The sequence below is a fragment of the Macrotis lagotis genome, chromosome 8, assembly GCF_037893015.1.
Source record: "Macrotis lagotis isolate mMagLag1 chromosome 8, bilby.v1.9.chrom.fasta, whole genome shotgun sequence".
Taxonomy (NCBI): domain Eukaryota; kingdom Metazoa; phylum Chordata; class Mammalia; order Peramelemorphia; family Peramelidae; genus Macrotis; species Macrotis lagotis.
The window spans coordinates 33223510-33242288 of record NC_133665.1 but is presented as its reverse complement, the minus strand read 5'-3'; the positions used below and the strand labels follow the sequence as shown (position 1 = coordinate 33242288).

At 36.6% G+C, this 18779-nt stretch overlaps 1 pseudogene; it reads right to left on the bottom strand.

Annotated features, from left to right (window-relative positions):
* Positions 1-9985: 9985 nt before the first annotated feature.
* Positions 9986-10772, bottom strand: LOC141496423 (histone RNA hairpin-binding protein pseudogene; annotated as a pseudogene).
* Positions 10773-18779: the final 8007 nt, after the last annotated feature.

Below are 18779 nucleotides of genomic sequence, written 5' to 3'. Positions count from 1 at the left end.
AAACTGAAATGAGCTTGGTTTGGGGTTATTCCAAGTCACCAAAATACAAAACTAAGGAAGGGTTTTGCTATCTAACACACTGGCACATTGAGAGAGAGACAGACAGACAGACAGACAGACAGACAGACAGACAGAAACAGACAGAGACACAGGCACAGCACAGACACACAGACACACAGATACACAGAGAAAAACAAACAGAGACAGAGATGGAGAAAGAGACATAGAAGTCCTCCTTTAGGGAAAAGGAAGAAGCAAGGTTGGAGTAAATTGAATTGTTGGAGAAGACTAGAGATTCTCCAGTCAGCAAATCAGACTTAGAATTGAATTTCCACAGGGCAAAATATCGGCCGTGTATCTTTGTTAGTTACCTGTATATTGCTCAGAAGTGAATGCTCAGATCATCTTCAACTGAGTCCTAGTATAAACACATCAACCCCAATGTTCAGAATTAAAGAAATTCATGCATTTTTTACTATATGGGCCCAAAGCAGGGTTTTAAAATCCTTCTGAACCTGGGTGGGGTGGGGGTGGGGCTAGGGCTACGGCTAGGGCTAGGTGGCGCAGTGAATAGAGCACAGGCCCTGGAGTTAAGAGTACTTGAGTTCAAATCTGACCTCAGACACTTTATAATTGCCTAGCTGTGTAGCCTTGGGCAAGTCACTTAACCCTATTTGCCTTGCAAAAAAAAACCCTTTAAAAAAAGAGTACCTGAGTTCAAATGCAACCTCAGACACTTAAGAATTACCTAGCAGAGTGGCCCCAGGTAAGCCACTTAACCCCATTGCCTTGCAAAAACCTAAAAAAAAAGAAAATCTTTCTGAACCTACATTAAAATGAGGCATCTGTTGGTTAACAAATGTGATGGGAAAAGTTAAGCAGAAGGGAAGGACTCAGTGTGAAAAAGCATAGGGTTACAATACCTGTGGAACTTACTGAAAATCTTCAGTATAATATTATTCTGGTTTTACCAATGCTATTTTTTTTAAATGCTACTTTTTAAATAGAAAGTGTTAGCTCTTTGAATAATCAGATAATCAAAAAAATAGTTACCACTTTGACTTTTATTATAGGTTCTTCAGTCACTTGTATTTAAAAAATGTTAATATATCATTATTTTAAATATATATCATTATTTTAATTATATCCAATTAAGTATACCTGTACCTTCTCAGCATGAGTCGTTATGCACTTTTAGTAAAAAAACACTTTGAATCAAATTGCATGCTGACATTTTTCATTATAATTTATGTGTACATATCTGTAGTAGATTTATGCATTCTGAAAATAAATTATAAGTACTTTGTAGAGACAGGATACAGATTTGAAACTATCTGTATTTTGTTTTGCCTTGCTATTTATAACTTTGTAGTATTATTTATTTTTATTTTATTGTTTTTGTTAAGACAGTGCTCACCACTAGTAAGCTCTTAATAAATGCTTGTGTGTTGATTTTTTTATTAATGGGTCATGTTTGTCCTTTGCTCTTGAAGAACATGACATCAAGGAGGTGATGCCATGATAAGCACATGAATTTGTTTTGAGTAAGGGGGTGTCGTGCTAAGTCACCAGCTTCCCTTTTCTCCTCCAGAGCTATCTGGATCCACTGGCCAGATATGAGTGAAGACAAGTGGAGATGGCCCTGGATGAGAAGCAATCAGGGTTAAGTGACTTGCCCAGGATCACACAGCTAGTGTCAAATATCTGATGCTATATTTGAACTCCTGCTCTCCTGACTTCAAGGTCGGTGCTCAATCTGCTGTACCGTCTTGCTATCCCTATTAATACATACAAGTCAGAGAACCTAGCATCGGGATGTGTGGGAAGAAGGTTCTAGAATCTAGAGAATAATAGCAAGATGGAACCACATGTATATATCACAGATAATCGAATTTCATTTAATGAGTAACAGGTCTTGCCTTTGGAGTATACCCTCATCTTTTAACATGGAAACAGCCTTAAAGGGGCTTGTCTGGCAATGCCCAGATTTCCAAAATTGGAAGTACTTTTTATCCCCTACCATGTAGATAGGTGTAATATTTTTTGGTTGACTAGGGCTAATCAAGATTGAGTTTTAAAATTCAAGTTTTTAAATACCAAGAATGTCATTCTCTCTTTTGGAGCAATTACTCTTTTTGACTCTCTGTATGCATTTTCTTTGTCTAAGCTGGGCATGTTTTCAGAGTCTTCTTTGACCAGAACTAAGAAATTAAAAAGACCTCACTTGTCTCCCCTTTTGTTCTCTCCTCATGAAGAAGAGGGTCATTGATTTCTACCGTATCTATCAATGAAGGGAACCTTATATCAATAGATTTTTGGGCTCAAGTTGTATATGTGTTTGTGTTAGCCTTTGAATATTAAATAAATTACATTTCATTGTCTCCACTTTTCTCTGAAACCCAAGTAAAGTCAAAGAGCTTAGAGACTAAGGAAGCAGAAGGCAATTTTAGCAAAGTACGATTAACCCATCCACATAGAGACTTTTCCTCCCTGATTTCATGAATCGGGCGGCTAGGTGGTGCAGTGGATAAAGCACCGGCCCTGGAGTCAGGAGAACCTGGGTTTAAATCTGGTCTCAGACACCTAATAATTACCTAGCTGTGTGGCCTTGGGCAAGCCACTTAACCCCTGGTTGCCTTGCAAAAAAACCACCTTAAAATATATATATATATATATATATATATATATATATATATATATATATATATCTCATGAATCAACTTAAGATAGTTAATGGGGATTTTTGGGGAGTTTTAGGGAGGCCACTGCAACAATTGAAGGCCAGCAGATAAGACATAACCTATGATCAAATACCTAACCCAGATTTTGCAATAGGTACTTTAAACATCCCATTAAAGTAAAAGAAAAAAAATCAGACTTCTTTGATATGAAAGGAGGGCCAAAAATTTTCCCTGGATTTTCTAGATTTCTCTTATGCACTCACTCCCTCAGGAAGTAGAAGAGATAACTATAGGGGCAAAGTAAAATAAGTTGGGATGGTTTAGCAATATTCATGTCTCCAGTCTGACCAAAAATACTAACTATAACAAAAGAGAGTGGGTTATTTTTTTCCTTTTAAACAATTTTGGTGGTAAGAGGAAGATCAAATAATAGATAGGATCATCACCTGGGGCTGATATGGGGCTGATAATGGATAATAGTGAGAAGGTTGAAATACTCATTCTATAGATTGCTTCTTCTTCTCTGCCAAGAAGAATGAATGTTGAACTGGGAAAGAGAACAAAGATCATGAGGACTAAAAATAAAAAAAATAAATGAAGAGATGGTCAGTCAGCATCTAGCTTCCCTGAAGAAATTCAAGTTACCTGACTTATGGTTATATCCTAGAATACCAAGAGCTGGCAGATGAGATTGCTGAGCACTTATCCTTAGATACCTGAAAAATTTTGGAGAATGGGAAATGTGCCATTGGAGTAGAAATAATTATTGTATTCCTTCTCAGTCTTTTCTTACAATGTTTTATTTCTTTTCCTCAAAAGAGGCGAGAATGGATTCTGAAAACTTTATCATTGAATTTAATTATTACTCCTTGCAACATCCTAGAATATATGATTCCTTTTATAAAATCAATTTTTGATAGTTTTTTCCTCCCTTATCACAACACCAAGTCAGAAACAGCATAGCATGGTGACAGAAGAACAGTCCTCAAAGTTGGATAGATCCACTGTAGTCACACAATGATTATGTGATCACTCCCCAAGCAAGGCAATTTATCTCCTAGTTCATCATTGAAGATGTTGACTTATATTGATTGGTAGATAGAATTGCCTCATCTGGGAGTTTTCCTATACTGATGTTAATCACAGGTCTAGTCCCTATTCTTTTCATTACAATGTCCAGTATGTTCTTTTTCCCCTCCTAGAGAACCATTCTTTATGACAAAGAACAAAAAGGAAAACATATTTCAGTAAAACTAAGTAAAACAAATTCCCCCCAAAGTCTGACCTTCTATGGAGTGTTCTATGCCCACATCCCTCTATTTCTGCAAAGAAGAGGAGAGGTGTCTTCTTAAATCTTTTCTTGAGGGTCAAACTTGGTCATTAAAATTTTCAAGCACTTATTTGCTATTGTTGTTATTCTTTTCATTTACATTGTTATAGTAATTGGGTCAAATGATATAATATTTGTAAAGCACTTGCACACTGGCTGACACATTGATAGGTGAAAATTTGAGTTGCAACTTTCCTTTGCATCAGTTCATACTGGTCTTCCTATGCTGCTTCTTCTATATATCATATTCACCTTTTTTTTAAGGTTTTTTTTTTTTGCAAGGCAATGAGGTTAAGTGGCTTGCCCAAGGCCACACAGCTAGGTAATTATTAAGTGTCTGAGGTCGGATTTGAATTCAGGTACTCCTGACTCCAGGGCTGGTGCTCTATTCACTGTGCCACCTAGCCCTCCCATCATATTCACCTTTTCTTATGACACAGTTCCAATGCGTTATTGTACTACAATTTGTTTAGTCATTCAAAAATTGATGGGCACCCATTTTGTTTCCAGTTCTTTGCTACCTCAAAAAGAAGTAGCTCAAGAATAGCCAACAACACTACTACTACTAAAGAGATTAAAGAAAGAGAAAAAGGATCCATATCTGTATATTCCCATGGTCCAGTACTTTTCTTGTACATAGCAAAAACATAATGAACATTGAATTGAATTAAAATGAGAGCAAAGTTTAAGATATAATCTGATGAATTAAGGAATCTTTGATTATTATTTGCTGTTTAGAAATTGATAATGTAACCTTAGTTCTGGCTCCCAGATCTAAGTAAAAACAACAACAGTAACAACAATAGACTTTTAATTCTTCTTTTGTTTTTTCCTTAGATCAAAAAAATCTTTGTGGTATATCAAACCTTTAGAGTAAAATGGGACACCGTTCCCTTATTCCCTACCTGTTTTTGAAGAGTTTCTATTTTAGAATGGTGAGGGGAACAACAGATTCAATAACAATATCAATTCAATAACAATATCAATATATATAAATGTAAACATAAATATATGCATATACTAAATAATACAAAGTAACTTCAAGAAAGATATGAAAGGAGATAAAAAAATCATCTGTTTTCATGATTGGGTAAACCTCCAACCTGTGGTGGTCTTTTTCTAATCAGGAAATGTTTTTACCTGAGTCTTTTTTTCTTCTCTCCTGCCTGGTTCTCTCATGTCAGTGGCTAGAATGAAAATCCAATTTGTATCAAATACTAAAGATTATCCATTAATCACTCCCTTAGGCTTTTAGTTTCTTTCAAACTTGTTTCTATTTCTTAAAAGGGTCAAACATCTGCCCAAGAATAGACATTTGAAAATACACTTCAATGGCACACTCTAGTTCCTTTTTTAAACAGTGAATATTTATATATACATATATATATAAATTATAAATTATATATATTGTCAATCATACATTCAACAGATAATTATTGAACTCTTACCTTGTACATTGTATTCTTCTTTTCAGATAAAATTCTGCCAATAGACTAATAGTCTTAGGTACAACCCTGACTGGTCTGTTCCAAAAGAATCTCTGCCTGGGGTAGGGCAGGGGAAGAGCCAGTAAGTGTTCTCCATTTTTCCCCCCTGTTTATTCCTGCATCCATTCAAATGTACTGTGTGATTTCGGGCAAGACTCTTTACTTTCCTCAGCCTATTTCCAAATCTATAAGAGAGACTAGATGATCTCTAAGATTCATTCTAGTAAGAATTATATGAGCCAACAAGAATTGTATACCAAGTACATATGTGAGTTATCTTGAAATCATAAATTTAGAATTGCAAGGGATCTCAGGAATCATATGGATCAATCACCTCATTTTACAGATGAGGAAACAGAGTCCTAAAAAAACTTCTCTAAGGATATGTAGGTACCAAGGTAAATAGAGTATAGTCCTTGCCCTCAAATAGCTTACAACTTATTAGGGGAGATAGGACCTGTACACAAGTTTCTATAATACCAACAAAAATGCTTCATAAAAAAGGCATGAACTGAAGGCTATGGAAGTTCAGTGGGAAGGGGAGGAGAGTTGAAGAAGAAAAGAGGGGAAGACATTATCTTATGAATGGATGGACAAATCATTTAACTTCTTGGAATCTCAGTTTCCTTATCACAAAAATGGGGATAAAAAAGAAAAGAAAAACAACTTTGCTCTATCTCTCTAATTAGGCTATTGTGAGGAATGCTTTCTTTTTTTATATATATTTTTGCAAGTCAAAAGTCACTTAAGTGGCTTGCCCAAGGCCACACAGCTAAGTAATTATTGAGTGTCTGAGGGTGGATTTGAACTCAGGTCCTCTTGACTCCAGGGCCAGTGCTCTATCCACTGGCCACCTAGCTGCCCCAGGAATGCTTTGTAAAGTCCTTTTCTTGTTGTTTAGTCATTTTTTAGTTAAGTCCGACTCTTCATGACCCTATTTGGGATTTGCCAGTCTTCAAGGCAGTTTTCTTTTTCTCCATGAATTCTCAAGACAAATAACTAATTGATTGAACTATTCTCTAATTCTGTTCATTCCCTAGGATGTAGATCATCATGTTCTCTGATTTGAATACATCCAACTTTTAAAGCAGAATATAAGCTCATCAAGGGCAGGGGTCATTTTTTTTTTCATTTTTGCTTTTGTACTTAGCTCATTGCTCTGCAATATAGTAAGTAGTACTTAGTAAATACATTTTTTTCCACCAGTTCCTACCTATGGTATAATGACTATTGCTTTTCCCTTTGGATCTCAGTCTTTTTCTATTATTATTGCTTTGTTTAAATAGTAGAAATATGAAAATTCTTCCTAAAAAGTAGATCATAGATTTAGTACCAGAAGGGACATTAGAGGTCATTTTATCCAGCCTCTTCATTTTATAAATGAAAAAGCTGAGGATCAGAGTTGTCCATTGACTTTTACAAGATCATACAGGTTAATAAGTGGCAATGATTAGCCCCTCTGACTAATATCTAATTCTGTTCATGTGTACTGATTTTAATTGGGCTATATTGCCAAAAATTATTTAGATACTTAATTTGAGAGATTTTATCTATTTTCTACTCACTATGAATTTAGTTAGGACAGAAGTCTTAGAAAGTATACTCAATTACATCTATATCTATTTTATACTCACTATGAATTTAGTTAGGACAGAAATCTTAGAAAATACACGCAATTACATCTATTTCTCTTATAAGATAAGTGATGTGAGATTGATCTTTTTTTTACAGAAAATATGATTTTATCTGTAGTAATCTTGTTTGATAATCCATGAGTTTATCATTGTTCATTGGATGACATATAATTCCATGGAGAGATAATAAAAAATCCCTAGTTGGTACTATAGTGTTGAGAGACAAGAAGAGACAATTGTCTTGTGAAGAAGATTATTTTAAATTTAGGATTTCTATTAACAGTTGCTTTCAGCCAATCCCTTTAACCATTTCATTCTGGATCCAGGTAAATCAATGAGGGGCAAACTTTTTATCATTAGGATTATTTTGGGGTGACGAATAAGAAAATATGTCTCCTTAATGTGACTCAATTAAGTTATGAATTTCTAAAACTAGCCCAAGATGGGAGAAGTGGTAATGTTATATCTTAGAGTTTGTTATATAAGTATACACGTGTGTCCATTTCTGTGTATATAGAAACATACACACATACATGCCTTTATGCGACAAATGGAGAACAATCTGGGCCCAGAATTAAACAGGAGATTGTGATGGAAAATTGCAAAGCTCCATTAATAACCTCAAACTTTACCCTAAAACAAAAAAATCATCTTTTTAATGCCAATAATCTCTCAGTGTTGCTTTTTGAAAATGAGATTCACCTAGAAGCAATGGAGAATGATATTGTTCATAAAGAAGTCTTTAGGAGGTAGAGACACAATAGATAAGGAACCTCAATGAGGAATCAGGGTAAAGGATGTCAAAGAAAGGTAGGATGAAAAAGATGTGTCAAGAGCAGAACTAATAAGAGGGAATGCCTCTGAACTCTGTTTATATCTTTTTGATATCAAGAGAAGCTGAAAATGTTACCAATGGGTGCTTGCACAAGATGGGTAGGTATGGATGGGTTGCAGGTTGTATTCTTGGAAGGCATGTTCACCTTGATGAGATTACAGATTATTGGCTTATTGAGTACTAAGTATGCTAATGCTTCCTTGAGTACATTTTCCTTTGCATTACAGTTTAGATCTGAACACAGATCTCCTTGAACTATGCACAAAACACTGGGAGCCGGGTTATGTGATCCAACCAAACCAGATTGGCAAGGTAAATAATTAAACGAAAGAGCAAACAGTTTGCATAGGCTTCATGACTGCAACCAAAACCAGAGTTGCCCTGGTAATGAATGCACTGGAGTCAATATAATGCTCCTTAAACCTCAAAGTCAAATTGAAAAATTAAGTAGCTTTCTTTTTCTATTTCATCCTTGACCCCTTATTGTCACTCTTCCTTTCACCCAAATTTTTATCTCACTCACTTATAAGAAGCTCATCTTTGAATTCTCACTTCATTTCATAAGACTTTACTTTCCAGTGTTGGGGAGTTTAGTAATGGTTGAAGGCAAGACCACAGTAGCAGAGGTATCTAGGATAAGAGATAGGTAGGGGATGCCAACTTGCATATCTTCTGATTGTGTCCTTATAGAGATTATTATTTTTTTAGATAATTGTCAAGTCAACCAAGATTTATTAAACACCTATTATCACCAGGCATAGTGTTAAGGCAGAAAATACGAAAAAGGCCAAAAATAGTCCTTACTCTCAAGGAGCTTCCAATCTAATGGGGGAAGTACCATGCAAACAACTATGTATAAACGTGTCATCTATAAAGCATATTTATAAATAAATAATTGGTCTGTTAACAGAGGATACAGGTATCATCAGGTGAGGAAACTTGAGTTTTAGAGAGGTGGTAACTTGTTCATGGTACCACAGTGTACAAGGGAGAAATCAGTTTCAAGGTTTCTCCTTTCCTTAGGTTCAGTACTCCTTTTTAACTACCATAGGTTTTTCTCCTAAACTCTTGACTGAAGAATTTTGGGCTTTGTAATAAATAGAAGCTAGAAGAATGCTTTGCATTTAATGTTTGTCAAATTAAATGAAATCTGACTCTCCCACTAATTTGCTGCACATCCTTGGACAGTTTCCTTTCCATCAACAGGCCTGTTCCTCATGGGTAAAGTAAGGGATGTGACTGGATGATCCTTCTGACTCTACATTTTGGTAAACACAGCAACATCTCCATCCCAAAGCAGTAGATTCCAATGCCACCATGCTAACTCATTTCTCTTCCTGCACAATTCTAAAGATGGTCCTGGTTGGAAGTCAAGGAAACCATTATTGAGCTGTTGGGAGGTAGGCCTCAAGAGAAAAGCCTGTTTGCCACTTGGAGCCTACTTTGGAGACAGTAGATAAAAGCTCGATGAGCCAAGTGCCTTGGTCTGGAAAGGATCACAGCCATAGGATCAGAAACAATAATCAGTTGAGACATCTTCATGGCAGCTCTGGCATTCCTCAGTGACTCACTTTGTATCCTGTATCCCTAGAAATATAGGTGAGCAGGACTGTGCTTAAGAGTTTACTGAAGGGGCAGCTAGGTGGCATAGGGGATAAAGCACTGACCTTGGAGTCAGGAGTACCTGGGTTCAAATCCGGTCTCAGACACTTAATAATTACCTAGCTGTGTGGCCTTGGGCAAGCCACTTAACCCCATTTGCCTTGCAAAAAAAAAAAACCTAAAAAAAAATGGGGTGGCTAGGTGGCGTAGTGGATAAAGCACTGGCCCTGGAGTCAGGAGTACCTGGGTTCAAATCCAGTCTCAGACACTTAATAATTATCTAGCTGTGTGGCCTTGGGCAAGCCACTTAACCCCATTTGCCTTGCAAAAAAAAAAGAGTTGACTGAGAAAAAAGGCTGCATCAAGGACAGTGACATTTGCATCCTTCATTCTACTTTCTGGAACTTTCCCTATTCTTATAGATAAGTCCTGGGATCATAATTATCCTGAGAGCTTGTTTGTGATCCCCATCTACTTTCAGGAGATTCAGTCTCCATGTAACCATTATCTACTGGGTTAATTTCTTGTAAGTTATAGCCTTCCTCAGTTGGAGGATCCCAAAAATGTACAGCAACCTTCCATCATTTGATTTGTTGGTCCCATGATCATCTACTATACTTCTTAAATTTGTTTGGAGTCTTGGGATAAATTCTTGGTTGTCTAAGATGCCTTGGAACTTCTTTAATATAGTGATCATAGGCAATAGTATTCTTCCCATAATTTATCTGTTTTTGTCTCCTCATTGGAACATTTTCATCAGTTTCTGGTTCTGGTGCTGTGGAGGTCAATTCTTTTGAATCAGAACTAGAGGAAGACTTTCTTTCTTTCCAAAATTCATTTATGAGAAGTTTTCTTTTGTATCTTGCAATTTCTTTATTCACTTTGGTTCTCATTTCATCCTCTCCAACTATACTTTCCCAGTCTTTACATCTTGAATCAAGGTTTTGGGGCTTCTGGTGTTGTAAAACTCTCAAGCCTGTTGTCTGAATTTTGAAATTCATTCTCTTCCAAGAGTCTAGTTTTGGTCTCATCTTCAACAGATGGAGAGGAATCAACATCTTCTGGTTTTCTGTGCCTTCTATCCAATCACTTTTTCTTCCCAAGAGACTAGTAAAATGGAGAAAGTGTGCCGCTATTGCCCTCCCAGCAGCTATTCCCTGGGCTTGCCACAGCACTGGGAGGGCTCTGCTGCTGGCAATCCATGGTAAGGGGTGCAATGGAAGCAGGGACGAGATCTGGCCAGAGCAGGAGGAGCTGGGTTTGGATGTTTCCTTCACTAAAGTCGAGCTGAAGATCTGCTACAATGACCTGCACCGGCACAGACTGATTTTGCACTCCTTTAGAGATTATTTTAATCAACAGGGACACAGTTTTACTCTGCTCCATTTTGTCTACAACAGTCAAAAAGAGTAAAGACCTTTTATTGTCTGAAATAGGCCTTGAGTTTTTTCTCTTTGGCCTAAAGTCAAAGTTTTTCCCTAACATAATCACTTATCTTACTTTTGTACTTGGTAACTGAGAGATTGCTCTCCCTTGTATTTTCATGCTAGAGAAATATACACCAGCTCATTTCTGTTGACAGAGAATGAGATAATTATCCCTCTCCATTTTTAGATTTCAGAAATCTTCCTCCACAAACTCAGAGTACTGAAGAAAGGGAGGAGATTATTGTTTGTCTTTCCTAGGGTCTTTGGTGTGGGGGTCTGAAATTTCAGGCAGCTAGATGGAGAAGTTGGTAGAGTGCTGAATATAAAGTCAGGAAGACTCTTCCTGAGTTCCAATCTGACCTCAGACACTTATTAGTTGCACAACTCTGGGTAAGTTACTCAATTCTGGTTGCCTCAGTTTCCTCATCTGTAAAATGACCTGGAGAAGGAAATGGCAAAGCATTATCTTTGCCAAGAAAAACCCCAAGTGGGGTCACAAAGTATCACATAAAACTTAATAACAAAAATTTGGATTTTAAAATTCTAACCCTGATTCCCCAGAACTGAGTTTTTAAGGGAGTTGAATATGGTACAATGGAATAAACACAACCTCTGGAGTCATAGTAATGCCTTTCAAATCTGATCTCTGATACTTCCTACCTGTGACCTTGGTCAAGTCATTTCATTTTGTCTTGTTTCCTCACATGTAGAAGGAAAGGGATTGTACTTGAATGCTTCCAAGGTCCATCCCCTCCTCTTCATCTCCACCCCTACTATCACTCCTCCTTAACTCCCCCCACCCCAAATAAAATTGGGAAGAAAGCTACTCCCTCTTCTCTTCCCTCCAGGATGGGAGGATTAATTAGATGATGTTTGTACAGTTCAGCTGTGAAGAGAGAAAGTGTTAAGCTTCATTTGGATGGGTTTGGTAAGCACAGTATTCCCTTCCCAGTACTTTTGACAAACAGAGTGACAGCCCATCCCTGTGTTTAAACAAGTTAATATGTATGTTCCTTGACATAAGGAAGTACTCTAATCATGAAATACAGTGTGCATGTCATTTGGTTTAAAGATTTTATTGAGCACTACTAATCTTGACATATTTTGGTTGGCACCACATTCCTGGTAGAGTGGGTTAGTGGTTGGAGAGTTTGCAGAATTTGTGAAACAAGATCCTCATTTAATGGCTTAATGTGGCTCATTTTGAAAATATACAAAAAAAATTTATGCTTTTGTTTTACAGAGGAGTTCTCCTCCTCACCACTCTCCCCCTCCCCCCCCCCTGCAATTTGTGGTTTGGGGTTGCCCCCCTCCCTTCCTCAATCCTTTTTTAAAAAATATTTTATTCTTTTCTTTTTATTGCTATTCTTCTTCTTCTTCTTCTTCTTCTTATTATTATTATTATTAACCTTTACACATTTGGACTGCAGTAGTCTGGAAGGAAAGCCTCAAAGAAAGAAATCTTGTGAATTGACTTCCATGCTTCAAGCAAAAGAATCCTCTTTATATCACATCATGCCAAGAATGTATTTTTATTCTGGCCTAATGGCTCCAAACCCTTCACATGTTACTGTACTGATTCAGAACATCTGAAGGCTGGGATAGAAAAATTATAGGCTTGGAACTCCCAGGAAAGCTCCTGAGCTGAAGGCTCCAACAATACTTCAGTCAACACCAGCTGCAGAAGTCATTGAACTACATTACATCATGTTGAAAAGAGGAAGGTAAACAGTCCTTGCTCCTTATCACCATCCTCTCTTACCCTCTTTTTTCCTCTCTACTCCCTTGCCCATTCCAACCTAGGAGCAGGATTTGGAAAATTGTAGCTTAGTTCATGCAGCTCTCTCAATTACTTTGACTGGAACCTTCCTAAGTACATTTTGCTATCTCTTTGTGCTGTAAACAGGAGCATTCACATTGGCAGGGCAGAAATTTCTTTCTGTTTTAATTACCCATTGCCTAATTAGGGTTGCTGGAACTGGAAGCTAAACATTGCTCTTTGGAGAACTTCACAGGGATTTTTCTGTTATGACATAGTTTATCTTAAAAAAATAATAGCACCAGAGGTATTTCCATGGAGAAAGAAAGCAATACTATTCATGACTGGCTTATTTCCATGTAGAGTAGATTACAAAATCAGAACAGATTTTTCCCCCCCCTTGGGGGAATGGAAGATTTAGATTTTGGGGCCTGACTATTTGATAATAACTAACATTTATATCATGCTTCTAAATGTTTGTGAAGTGCTTTACAAATAGCAGTTTATTTGGTCTTTACAAAAACCCTTTTGAGTAAGGGGCTATTATTATCCTCATTTTAAGATGAGGAAACAAGAAGATGGGAGATGGAGGTTAAGTAATTTGTCTAGAGTCACATAGCTTGTATGCATTTCAGATAGAATTTGAACTCAGATCTTTCTTATGTCGTCTAACAATATACCTATCATAAAATAAGGATTCAAGGATATCAAAACAAGATTTCAAAAAACAAGAATTCAAATTCCTTGAATCACCTAACTGTCTTTTTTAATAGCATCTGTTTTGTATAATATATAATTATAATCTTACACATATAATCTCACTTGAGCTCCAAAACAATCATGCAAGGTAGGTGCCCATTATGCCCATTTTATAGTTGAGGAAATGTAGTTTGAGAAAGATTAAGTGATTTTCTCCACAGCCAGATAGCTACTAAGTTCAATGGGGAGGTTTAAGCTTAGGTCTTCTTGACCCAGTCCCAGGGCTCTTGTTCATACTTCTTGTTAATGATGGCCTAATAAATACTTAACAATTAACTATCTAGAGGAAAAATAATATGAAAAGACTGCACTTTTAAAGTTCATCTTCATTATTAAGCATTTCTCCATCCCTTTCTTAAGTCTAGACTATCATCATAACTAACTGAAGTCCTGAATACTGGTGTTTCCCCATTTCTGAGGTGTAAATACTCATGCTGGGAATTTTAACAACTGGCTCTCAGAGGGGACTTCAGCATGTCACTAATGGTATAATAGATTTAGAGTTGGAAGGGAACTCAGAGATGGCCTGGTTTAATGCCTTCATTTCACAGAAGAAGAGAATAAGGAAGAGAAGAACTTAATTGACTTGTCCTCAATAACAAGAATATTCTTCTTTACCTCTGCTGCTTGGAATCTTTGATTTTCTTTAAAACATAACTCAAGTGCCTTCTTCATGAAGCCTCTCTTGAACCCCCTTTCCAACTGCATTTCCCTTCCTCCCTAAAATACTGTTAATTCATTTTGAATATAAGTAAATATTATGCCTATATATATGATTAAAAGGCTATCCTTAGTTAGAATGTAAGTTCCCTGAGATCAGAGGCTTTCATTTATGTATCCTCAGTAAAAGGGAACTTAATACATGCTTATTGATTGCTTGCCTGTGATTAGGTAGATAGCATCAGATGCAGGATTTGAAACTATGTCCTCTAGAACCAGTACTTTCCCTTCACCCTCCCCCCATTTATACTGTCTCTCTCTAATTGAAGTGGTTATATTCTAGATTAATACTGTTGAGTACTTGGGGATGAAAAATAATTTTAAAATATGATTGTGATTATTATTATTATTTACTTTGGAAAGCAGCTAATAAAGCATACATCTGTGTGTGACTGAGTTTATAAGCATCCTGGTCCCTGAGGGATGCTGATAAAGATCCTACCAAAGTTATAGCCTTGAGACATAAAATTCAGTTGCCCCCAGATGTTCAGTAACAGTATGTTTTTTTGTTCTGCTGATGTATGGAGAAATCACAAACGTGCTAGGATTAGAGAGAGATCAATGACAAAGTGGAAGTGGTGGAAAGAAGATTGTTTCTCAGTTATTAAATTAGTTTATAGGTAATTTTGATGTATAGAAGGTATTAAATAGAGCAACTAAAAGATGATTTATTTTAAATTGGTTCCAGAGCATTATTTCCCCATGACACTAATAATTCAACAGACTTCACGCAACAGATATGTCCCTTTCCATCTCTCAATCTCCCAACCCTTCTCTACTCTGGTAATCTGGTGGTCCATTTCATAGAAATCACTGCCTTAGAGCAACAAACAACCTTAACTGTTTTAGTGATGTTGAAGAATGTCAAGAACTGGACATGTGTTTTCATGAATATCAGGAACTTCTAGGTGAAGAAATAACCTCTAACAATGCAAATCATCATTTTCTGTGCAATTCACCAATTTAGAACATCATACTGTGAACTCCAGACCAGGGACTATCTTTTAACCTTTCTTTGTATCCCCAGCTTAGTACAGCACATTGTTTTTTCCTTCTCTCCTTTATAAATATCGATCTATTCATCTACCTCTTCTAGCTTTCCTAACTAGTCTTCCTGTCTTTAATCCATCCCTTCTTCAATCTATTCTCATCACTGTTGCTTAATCACATTGATGAACTTTTATGATCTGGGCACACTTATAATCAAAAATCTTCTATGACTTTTGATTGCCTACCAAATAAAGAATAAATCGTCTTTTGTCTCAATTCTTGTCTAACCCTTAGTCATTGAATGAGCCTTGCCTCTGACAAACTGAGGTCTGTGAAAGTCTTTAATTTAGAAAGGCCAGGGCCATACAATACACTTCCTAGACATTGTCTTCTTGACCTTTGTTTTAGCAATGGACTTTGATGACTCTGAGGAGAGAATGAGGCTGATGGTTTTGCACAGCCTTACCTCACTTCAATCCAATCCACAAGTCAAGGCATCACCCCCATGATGTAATTGATCCTCTTCAAGAACTAAGAATAACAATAGCAATCTCTAGGACTTAATACAGTGATTGGAATATAGGTGATGCTTAATAAATAAATGCCTGATGACTGAGTTATCTATAATGCTAAGAGGCCAGGGAATGGGATAAAATCTATTTTTGGAGAGAAGAAAATGGGATTAAGGAAGGGGTTCCATTCACCTGCTTGTTGCCATGTTCTCTTCAAGAACAAAGAACAAAGAATAACAATAACAATCCCTAGCACTTAATTCAGTGATTGAAACGTAGGAGATGCTTAATAAATAAATATCTGATCACTAAGTTGTCTATAATGCTGAGAGATCAAGGAATAGGAATAAAATATATTTTTTTGGAGGGAAGAAAATGGGATTAAGGAAGGGGGTCCCATTTGGTTTAACTATAGAGATGAATTCCTAACTATGCTCCTTGCATGCAACTAAGTTCTTCCCAAGGGTGGTCTTTTAAAAATTTGTGATTATTTAAGACACTCCTTTCCTCTCTGCATTCCACTGGGATCCAAGGGACATAATAGGACGTTCCAGTATCTTGCCACTCCATGTCACATGTTCCTTGTTTAATTATATGCTTCTAGCATACTTCAAGTGCTGTCAGAGGGACAACAATGAGAAGATTGTTGCTGAAACCACATGGTTTCCATCATAGAAAGAAAAAAAAATAAGGCCAGTGTGGGCTTTGAGGGTTGTGAAGGTTGGGCCTATTTAAATTATTTTATTCATGTGAAAATTTTAGTAGATGAGAAACACATTAAGGAAGGTGACAGAATTGAGGCAATGGTTTGCCCTCCCCCCATATTTGAGCACACCCCTCCTTTAGCTAGAGGATAAATTTTCTCTCCCACCCCCAACCCATTCCACTTTTTTTTTTTAATTTGTTAAGATGCAGAAATCTGCTTTGTGTGATTTATGAAGGAACTTGAAGCGATTAGTTTCACAGTGCATGAAAATTCCTCAGGTTCAGGGGGATGTCCAATCTGTTACACTGTTCGCTGTTGACTGGATGGGAACATGAGCAGCTCGGAGCCATAAGGAGATTGTGTTGAGTTATTAAACACTTGTGCTAAAGCTGCTTATTGTTAATTCCCCAATGTCCTGCTGAAGCGATAGGATAAGATCAGATCGGATTAGATCAAAGAGCCTGGGAACCAGCCTTTGGAGCAGATTCATTTAATCAATAAAGAGGACCTCCAGAGAGAGGGAGAAAGTGTGGGGGCAATACCAGGATCACAAGAGATTAAGATGGGGGTGGGGGAGGTTGGAGGCACATATAACAGATTATATTTTTTTACTTTAAGATGTAATTCTGTAAGTGTGGGTGATTTCAGTCAATTCTCTCAGGCAGACTGACCAAAGGGAATCTTTAAGACTTCATTATTCCATAGACATTTAGATATGTCTATATCTGATATATCTATATCTACATCTACATTATATACACATGCATATATATATATATATATATATATTCCCTTAATAGTATGTATATGCATGTGTAGATATATACGTAGCTTTACTAGAATTTCATATGCATTTAAGATCCTTATTTGTTTGTATGTATATAAAATTCTACTAAAACTATTTCAAGCATTTGGGCCATGTCAGTCAATTGTGCTTTGTCTTTTCTTAACATCTCTGTGATTTCCCCAGACCAAAATTCTGTCTCCCTGTCCACTGTTCTGCCATATGTATTATTTTCTCCTGATGGAATATAAACTCCTTCAGAGCAGAGGATGTCTTGCTTTTTATACTCATATCTCTAGGGTTTGACACTGAATCTAGCACATGGAGAAGCACTTAAAACATGCTTTTCCATTCACTGATTTACTTTTTTATTTATGTATCATTCAAATGAATTTGCAGAATTTCCAGCCATTCCTTTATGAGAAAAATATAGATATCCTGCTAAAAAACCATACACCCTCTTCTCTTCTACAAATAATTGTTACCTGCTCTATGTAATAGAACTGGTCATTGCAAAGGTGACTTCCTTAATTTTAATTCAACAAATTGACCAGTGGCTATTTATTTTCCAAGAGGTAGAATGTTGTGGTGGATAGACATTCTGTCCTTGGAGTCAAGAAGACCTGAGTTCAAATCCTGCCTTTGATAAAACATCATCCTCTGTGTGGGTTAACTTTTAACTGCCCCTGGATAGTTGTAAGATTTTTAAGTCACAGATGAGTTGCTCATCTATATCCTTGGAAGGTATTTTCACATGGGCATAGACAAAAATATCTACTTCCTAACCACTGCTAAAAGTTAGCTCTCATGAGTAAGGCAGTGTAACTAATTAGAAAGTTAACAGGAAAAAAAAAAAGGGCAGAAAGTTAAAGCAGAAAAATAGGGGAAAATGAAGGATAGAGCAAATTAGGGATGCTAGTCTCTCAATGGTTATTGGCCTTAATAGTATTATAAAAATGATGATGGCTTTTGCGGGGAATAATTTATATTCAGAATTAAATAAGGATATGTATCTATAAATCCATTCTATAAAACTTAATTTTCCATCTAGATATGCTGATTACTTTGGGCCTAGCATACCTTTACCGGTTGTTAATTACTGTGGGACGGTTTAACACTATTTTCCAAATCAGCATGCATGCATAAAATGACTGCAATCCAATTTGACACATTATTAGTGATGATTATTGTCATAGATAAATTAGATTGAACAGAAAATAACCTTCATCCTTAGCATGTTTTAGCTCTCAGAATTAATGTGATTTGGTGAACACATATAAATAAAAATCTGATGAGTCCCTGCTGACTACCGGGCCTGCTGGTGCTGAAGTGTATCAATTTCATGCAGATGATGAATTTCTTAAGCATTCAATGATAATCATGCTTGATTTGACAAGACTTTCTCATGCTATTTTAGGGCCTTAATTTTCTGTGAAGTTCTGTCAAGTGCTCATCAAGCATCCACTTATCTCCCTATCTTAACCTGGCAGCCAATCGCAAGGTTGCCTAACAGTGAAGCTACCAAGTGCCAGCCCCATTAATATTCCAGCCAT